Genomic DNA, 9779 nt, shown 5'->3' with positions numbered 1-9779 from the left:
TTACACAAGATTGTGGAATATAATGCCCCATTTACACCTGGTATTAAAATGCAATCTGTATCCAGATATGCTATCCAGATATGACCAATCCGATCAGGCCCTTTGCATTTGCACCTGGTATTTATAGGCCTAAGTGTACACATTGTGTGCATCCTGTCCACATTGTGATCTGATTTCATATTTCAGTCAGCAGGCAAGGAGGTGGAGAGGTGGCATTTTCAAGTTGAAATAATAAAAAATAATGAAACATAGTCAAAAATGACGTCACATACAAATTTGTGTTTACTCACTGCAGATTTGTATTGTTTGTTTATTTACACCCCATACCAGTGGGGGCACATGAAGATTTAAGAGGTATATTGTGGGTGGCATATATAATTTACTGTTACTGTTAGCGTTGCCCAGTTAGGAGTGGGGATTGGTGGTGGGGTTCCAGTTGCATAGAGTAGTTCTGTGAAAAATATATTTTGAGTCATAGCATTTGTTCAGTTTATAATTGACTGTTTAGTGTCCCCCAGTGTTCATGCAGTTCATACTAGCATACAGTAAGATCAGGATGGAGATTTTCTTCCTGTTTATTATTGGTTTTGGCTATGGTTGTTTATGGCTGTGTACATAAAAGCCTATGTTTATGGATGCATAGCATCTAGGTTGTTGTTTTTTTAAATACAGCTTTGAAAAGCAAAACAATCAGAATTTATACTTCATTATTGTTGATAGGTCATTGTAAAACAAGAATTTAAATGCTTTAATATGTCAACAATAGCAATGGCAATGATTACAACGGGGACAAAATGGGGGAGATTTTTTATTTTCATCCTAAACCACACCCACTTTCACTTTTAACCAATACAGATACACATACAAATAGTAGCATCTCCTCACACCCCTAATTACAGAGAGAAATCCATCATGGAAGAGGCAGAGATATCAATTTATCCACCAACAGTAGCCTCAAGACATGTTGTATTTTGCATAAGAGTGGTCACTCTCACTTTTTCTCAACTGACAAAGACTGCCAGCTGCGCAAACACCAGGCCCGAATCATCAAGTTAGAGACCCCTGGGCACAAATGTTTGATGGGCCCTTAGCCAACTTGGTTTGGTATGATAATGATAATACTATGTTTAATGTAGGTTGTCCTCACACACACACACACACACACACATACTCACAATGCCAAACCAAGATCGCCAGTAAACTGGACAGTTTTCTTTGTTTATGTGACATGGAGATGTTAAGGCATGTCGGGGACTGTACAGTTGCCGAGGCGCACAGAGATCCATGGCGCACAGGAGGTGAGGCGCACAGATCCATCTCTCCTGGGAAGAAAACGCAGTGTCAGGTGGGCAGATGCACTCGGAATAAGTCCTGGAACAACTGTGTGATGTCCAACGATTTGTGTAGTACCTGCTCACACAAACCACCGAAGTTGTACATTGACTGCGGGACTGAATGGTAAGAAAGGAAAGGCCACCCGTGCGTAAAACTTAAACAAAAAAAATAGTGTAGAAAATTTCACGTTGATTGGGATGTATAAAGGAAAGGTGCGCAGGACCTGGCGTGCCAGGACCTTATACAGCTGAAAATTTCTGTGCGTACATACTTTTCAAGTTTTGTGACTACGCCATCTTTCAGTATGAAATCTACGCAGTCTACATGAGGCCCCTGTATTTTTTTTTTTTTTTGTGCTGCTTGGGCCCCCAAGTGCGCATGGACCCCTGGGCCCAGAATGCCCATTGGATAATCCGGCCGTGGCAAAGACTGGAGTAAAGTTGGCTTGATATTGGATGTTGGATTTTCAATGGATATTTGGTGTTCCACCTTCAACATCTTGCCAAGCAAACAAGTAAAAACACACTGATGAATATATTTAGTTAGTGGAAGTTAAAAGTTAAAAATGGAAAGCAAAAAAAATATATATTTCCACAGAGTATTCAATATCCAATATCCAATTACTACAGGCAGTGCAACCCACAGCTAAATGGAAAGATTTTTATGCCCATTTTCTTGGGGGTTTGTCAAAAGTAAATCTGAAAAATGTAGGAAATAAATTACTGAAAACAACAAGGCAGGTTGCAGGGAAGTGGGTACAACAAGACGCATTACAACACTTCATCACAAAGTAACTCCTGCACTGCATTGGCTGATGCTATATAGCAATGTAAGAGTATCGGAGAGTGGGATTTTCCTTTAAATCCATTCAAAAGAGAGGCGATATAGTTAATGCTTCTGCTCGTGCTGCTTGTCTTGGGCATTAATCACCCCTCATACTTAAGTGATTCGGTGATTTCAGAGGAGAGCCCGTTGTCCAATGATGTTCAACTCCCGTGGCGCTATCAGCTCTGGACCAATTGTTGTGCTGAAGAGGAACTGCCGGTCGACAGACAGGTTATCACTATGACTAGTGAGTAGCTGTGTGGCTTGGCCATGACCTTACAGAGTTCATAATGTGGGATTCAAATGTATGTCACCATGTAACCAATTTGATTTACAGTTATATACATTATTTTATTATTATTTATAATTTTGTGGGGATAGCAATAGAAAAGGTTAGACCCTACTTAACCATATTATTTTAACACACAGAGAACGTAACTGTTTAATTAATTTCAAGCCTCAGTGTGTGTGTGTGTGTGTGCTCTATATAAGCTTTGACCTATTGTCATCTGTCTCAAACCTTTTAGATTGATGACCATTTTGTTTTCAAAACTTTAGGTCCTAGCCTAGTTTGCCTCAATAATACCAAACTTGAGTCCTCTGCTCCCATCAGATCTCTTACAGAATAATGTAAAATCTCCCTAACTAAGAGTCAATTGTTTGGGAAGGTCAGACTGTGATGTGTATATATGTGTACATGGGCACCCTCAGGGCTGGTGTGGAGGTTGAAGCAACCAACAACTAGTCCTGTCTGCCCTGTTTGAGGATAACTAGTCCAACACCCTATTCTAACTGTCAAAAACTGTATTTGAATCGAGTCAAATTACACTGATTACTGTTTTTAATGATAGGAAAGACAACATGGCAACTGCATCTGGATTGTTAAGTTATTTTTTCTCACAGTCCAGCACTTGGCAAGCCTTCATTTGTTTGATTTAAGTGTGGTTTAAGCAAATATGCCAAGCAAATATGTCAAATTTTATACAATTAAAGCAATTAAACACAATTAAATTAAATAAGCAAAATCTTCTGGCCACTAGAGGGCGATGGAAACCGCAACACATTTGTAAATAACACAGTAAAGCCACTGCACTATGGAGTCCAGCCAAGGACATAAGGGCATAAAGGCCAACAGTTAAGCTAAACTAAAAAAAAAAAAAGAGTTTAGTTTGTGTTGCTTTCAGTCTGTTCATTCTCTGTGTCCCCGGACCACAGCAACTGGCCGTACTGACCAAGGATGTTCTATATTAACGACGCAGACTAGTTGCTTAGATTGAACAGCGTGAAGCTAATCAATATGGCAGATAGTGGTAACATGGAAGACAGGACTGTAACTGCTGGACCCTCTGCAACAAAACAAAACAAGAAGCTGATAACAGACAAGGCTAAAACAGCTAAGAGGGAGAGGGAGGGCAGCGTGAGACCCGGAGCTCCCGGTAGCCTCACGGATCGATCGGCTTGAAGTAGCCGTTCCCCGGCCCCCCTGCAACACGGCAGACCGGAGAATCCGGTCACCAAACCCCGGGAGCCCAACGGACCCATCGGCGTCCAACACTAGTTATATAAGAGGCTAAAAGAGCTACGAAGGAGCGTGACAAAGCACAGCGTCAGACCGACCTCGGCCGGGCGTCGCTGTTCACTCAGCCGAAGAGGTTTAAGGCCTTTCTTCCTCCTACACAAGTGAAATACCAATAAGGGTCTCAAATTGTGTTACCGAAGCTTTCAACTTTTTTTTTTAGGACCAGAGTGGTTTATATCTGCGGTTATGAGCAATGGCATAACGTTAGTTTATTTATGTAGTCAGCTACATGTACAGCTACTAAGCTATGTAATCTAACCTAGAAAGTTAGCTTCACGTGTCGGTACATAGCTGGCTGCCGACAGAGAGTGGGGGCACAGAAGGGAAAAAAACTATAGCGTCTTACATTAGTGGCTGTCTTCCACCAGCTGAAATAAGAATAAGACTTCCGGTCCGATTTTTTCAGAATAAGAGCGTCATTTCTAGAAATCCACAACACTCAAATGTTGACTAAAAAAACGTCCTTTTGCACAAAAAAACAAATAATTAAGCAACAAAATGCAACTACAATATGCACAATGTTTTTCCAAGATAAAAATTGTTTAGTTGAAGGTTCCCCTCTACATTTAAACAGAGATTTGGCCTTTTTGGACTACGTAGGCTACACAGATTAAACATTACACAGGTCACCTTTCATTGTAAGTTCACAACTTCTATGTCAAAACACTCCTGCAGACCTGTACTTTCACTACACACTAACATTTAGGCCCAAGCTGTTTTAGAAAAGTCATGGCAGGCCCTCAAAGTCAGCCATACTGTAAAACTGTGACACTTTCTGACTAAATTGGACACTGTACAGTTTATTTTTCATTGTAAGTGGACAAGTTCTATGTCAAAACACTCCTACAGACCTGTACTTTCACTACACACTAACATTTAGGTCCAGGCTATTTAAAAAAAAAAAGTCATGACAGGCCCTCAAAGTCAGCCAGACTACCACTGTGACATATGTAGAATAAAGTATCTAAGACACATATTCGAAACACACACAATAGTCTCAAGTCTTTTTCACACTATACAATTCTTATTTACTGGTTTCAATGGCAGGTATGACTGAAAAAGAAATGTGACAAATCAGATATGAAATATAGATACATAATAAATAAAGCATTTAATACTTACAGTAGCAAAGTTGCAAAGTGGCAAAAAAAAGTGTAGATGTGTCTTGGTCCTGGTTGAACATATCAGCTGCGGTCCCTCTGCATCCTCGCTTGACAATATTCTCCTCCACAAGATGCTTTTAGTCAGTTTGTCCAAGAGTAATGAGTTTCCACTATGTAATCACAGAAGTAACTTTCACTCTGACAACTCATACATGACACACCTTCACTTTCACTCTGAGTGCAGCTGTTCAGGCTCACACCAAACAGAACAGCTTTGGAGTACAAACAAGGGAAAATACCACAACTGCTCCATCAGTTTGTTTTAGGAAGCTGGGACAGTGATGATAACGTTCAAAATGAAAAACACCTTTGCCATGCAGTGCAAAGTACTGCAATGTTAGGAATCTTTGTAGTGGATGAAACACCTTTACTAGCTGCTTCTCATACTGCAACAGTGAATCCATAATTTCAGCATCTAATACTATGCTGTTACCATACTCTCTTTTCTTGGTGAAATCTACAACTATGCTTCCCCAATGGGATTTAACAATAACTGGCAATATCACCAGCTCAAAGTTCCACCAATTTTCTGGTGGTTCGGGAACTTCAGGAAGAACACTAATGTCATCACACCAAAGGCTCCTCAACTTTTGGCTCACAAAAGTGGGATAACAAATATGTGCAGGCTTGTCTTTAACATTTGAGAGCAAGAGGTTATTATACTCTTCAATTGTGCTGTCATTCAGCCATCTACCTTTCAATACATGATCAAAGTCCTCTTGAGTTAGGTTCTTGATGAGACAAGATGAGGTAGAAGAGCAACTTGTTGCTCTAAGTCATTATACAGTACGGATCTACTGCTACATACAGTGCTACTCCACTTAATATGGTGTATATCATGCTTGTTTTTATTTCATACCTCCATATTAACTTGAAAATGTGCGTAAATTCTACAATCACAAAGTACAAGTTTGATAAACTGATTTTAGCAGAGTCTATTTAATCACAGCTAGGCAAAGGCTGGTATTTATACATTCATGAACATTTACATGTCCAATTATCAAATCAATGACTCCACCTAAACACATGCAGACACACCCATCTAGCTCAAGTAGCTAAGAGCTTGGCCACACAGCCCAACTGCATTATTTACAATTCATTTCATGCATTCATTTACAAACATGAGTGGTGACAGTGGCTTAATTTGGCTGATTTTGACCTGCTATGACCTAGGGGGCAGAGAGTGAAAGCTCTGCAGGAGTGTTATCCAGCGTTCCTAGTCTCCTGGTCTAAATTCATATCACAGTAGCAGAGTGGGGTGGACTGTGGCAAAAGTTGCCAGACTGGTTAAGTTAGTGTGGTATCTTTGGTGTGTCTTGAGACACAATGAGACATGAAGAACAATTTAGACTTAAACTGCATTTTGTTTAGAAGGTAATTCACTTTGCTTAAATCCCCATGAGACAGATGAGAGAGAATTACCCAAATTCAGCGAGAAAATGAACTGCCTTGTAATCTGAGAGAGTACGCTCATAATCTAGAAAGTGTGAATGTTTTGGTGATTTTATTGTTATTTGGTTTTCATAATTTTATGGACATTTCTTTGATAGTTTACAGTGGAGTCACATGTACCTGGTGTTCACTTTAGTCAAAGGACAGTCCTAGGATTTGAATTGTGCTGAATTTTAATGTATTCACTGTATTGCTGTAGCGTTTATGTTGTGGCATGGATATCCAGCTGTAGTTTATTGAGTGAAGGGATTGCATCTTTTGTGTCTCAGAGGCTTTAGTCAGGAGTAGATCATATAGTTGTCAGCTATTCTTACTATTCTCATCACTGCACACACACACACTGTACTGATACGACATAAATGATCTTATCCAGAGAACACCAACATTTTACTATTCTTCTTGTGTTAGTAGGAACGGACATATATCTATAGATGAGACAATCATCTGCTACAGAATCAGGCTGTTCAACTCGCCTCCTTATACAAGTTTATTCCAGTCCTATTATTCAAATTAAAATGTAAAATTTACAAACAAAAATAAAGCCTGCCACCAACTATCCGGCCAGCAATTCCACTCTGTCTCCACTAGAGTGTGATGTTACACTTCTGCACCACTTCTGTCTTCTGAGTCTATGCTGAAGGATAAACACTTATAAACCATAGTTTTTTTTCCAGTTTGTTGAAGTGAACTATGACTGGGGACATCAGTGTGTTATTTTAATGTAATCATCTTGCTATTAACAAAAGGTGGAATGAAAAGCTTAGTGACATACATCTTTAAAAGACAGGGTGTGGCTTTTCCAGGAAAGTGAAAGTGATGTGGCAAATTTGCTAAGTCTTTCTCATTTTTCACAGGACTTGGCTCTACCCAAGCAACAGGTTCTACCATATTTGGCTCTACCGCAGGCTTTTCCAAATGTAGCAATGCCCCAGTATTTGGCATGTCCCACATGGATAGTAGGCAATATAATGACAGTTTGTTTGGAAAATTTGATGACAGAAAGACAAATCATGCATTCAGTTTCCAAAGGTTCACCTCAGGGCAGCATTACTGGGAAACAGAGGTTGGAAAAAGAGATTATTGGGAACTGGGTGTAAAAGATCATTTCCTGAAGTATGATGGGCAAAAATATGTCATCTGCAGCCAATCTTCAAAAACATTGCTAACATTACGTAAATGATTAAATAACAAAGACAAGTAAAAGTTACTATGAAACTCATCTTGCAAAATTGTAATATTTTGAGTATGAGCTCAACTATCCTTTTCTTCTCTCTTTATTTAACCAACACACAGCATCTGATGTGATTATCCCTTGTGCTATTTGGCTGAGCATCTACTGTATGCACTGTAGAAACTATAGGGAGTGGATATATCACTGGGGCAATGAGTATCAGATTACCTTTTCATCATTTTCAATATGTCCAGTATAATCATGAAAGACTCTTAACCATAAAACCTTGATTTCATTGATAAGCATGTAAACATACAATGTCAACAAAGGAATACTCATCCTAAACACTGATGTTGGTTTAATAAAATAATAATAATAATAATAATAATAATTATAAAGGAATAGTATTGTGACACATTGGCAAGATGTTTGCATGTTGTTTTTCTTCTCATATTTCTTCATATGTATATTCACCTGTAAAATATTATTTATTTATGTTTTTTTTTATTTCTATACAATCTTTTTGTTTAATCTGTGGTTTTGGTGAGCAAGACATTATGACATATTTTATAAAAACAGATCTCACAATCACCAAAAACGTGTGTTTATCAAGTACTTGCCTGTCATCCAGTGTTCCTAGTCTCCTTGTCTAAATTCATATCACAGCAGAGTGAGGTAGATTGTGGCTGAGGTTGCCAGACTTGTTAAAACAGTGTGATACCTTTGGTGTGTCTTGAGACACGATGAGGCATGAAGAACAATTTAGACTTAAACTGCAGTTTAAAAGGTAATTCACTTTTCTTAAATCCCCATGAGACAGATGAGAGAGAACGTGAACTGCCTTGTAATCTGAGAATTCCCCCTCATAATGTAGAAAGTGTGAATGTTTTGGTGACTATGATTTTATTGTTATTTTGTTTTCATTATTTTATGGACATTTCTACTTTTATTGGATGGTTTACAGTGGAAAGAGAAGGAAAGATGGGAGAGAGTGAGTGGGTGACATGAGACAAAGGTCCTAGACTGGATTCACAACCAGGACATCACAGGTGCCTGGTGTGTAACTTAGTCACCTGAGACACCACGACGCTCCTAGGGTTTTAATTTTGCAGGATTTTAATATATTCACTGTGTTACTGTATAATGTAGCATTTATGTCCTGTCATGCATATCCAGCTATAGTGTGTTGAGTGAAGAGATTAAAAATTGAGTATGTTTTGTATTATTTTGTGTCTCAGAGGCTTTAGTCAGGACTAGATCATATAGTTGTCAGGTATTCTTACTATTGTTCTCAGCACTGCACACACACACACACACACACACACACACACACACACACACACACAGTAGCCTACTGATACAACATAAATGATCTTATCCAGAGAACACCAAAATTTATTCCAGTCCCATTATTCCAGTGCCTATTTTTATTTCCTTACTTTTAATTCCAATTGATCTCTTTGTCACATTTTGTTTTTATGCCTGTATGTATGCCTTCTAGTGATTATGTGTGTGTGCGTTTTGCTCCTTTTTATCTGTTCCTCTGTATTATTGTTGTGTTTTTGCGCATGTATACAGAAATGTATTCTGTATCTCTGTAAAGCACCTTAGTACATTCTACTGTTTATTCAGTATGTTGCTTTGTAAAGCACTTTGTCACAAACATTGCTTTGTTTATAAAGCGATATAAATAAACATAACTTAAACTTATTTTTCAATTAGCATTAGGAAAACTTCACCTCACCTCTTCTGTACACATTTGTCTTTACTCTGCAGTCAGAGGGGGGAAACAAGTGGCGAGTCGTCTTTGCAACAGTGACATAAAACACTACCAATCACAACTTAACAACAAATTTAGTGAACTACAAAATTAGTAGCCTCTTCACATGTATACCATAACCTTCTCACTGTTGTTTTGTAGTAAAAACTTCCACACAGAAATAAAGCCTGCCCGCAACTATCCAGCTAGCAGTTCCAATCTGTGTCCACTAGAGTGTGATGTTACACTTCTGCACTACCTCTATCTCATGAGTCATATACTATAGTATAAACAATTATAACCTTCTTTTCCAGTTTGCTGAATTGAACTATTACTGGAAACATCAGTGTGTTATTTTAATGTAATCATCTTACTATTAAGAAAAGTTGGAATGAAAAGCTTAGTGACAAATATCTTTCAAAGACTGGGTGTGGCTTTTCCAGGAAAGTGAAAGTGATGTGGCAAATTTGCTAAGTCACTCTGGCAGAGCAAGGG

The sequence above is a fragment of the Centroberyx affinis genome, unplaced genomic scaffold, assembly GCF_046629955.1.
Source record: "Centroberyx affinis isolate AG114_WGS23_722 - 3 ecotype Tasmania unplaced genomic scaffold, CSIRO-AGI_Caff_v1 ptg002675l_1, whole genome shotgun sequence".
Lineage (NCBI taxonomy): Eukaryota > Metazoa > Chordata > Actinopteri > Beryciformes > Berycidae > Centroberyx > Centroberyx affinis.
The sequence above is the reverse complement of the archived record's forward strand: the minus strand, read 5'-3'. Positions refer to the sequence as shown.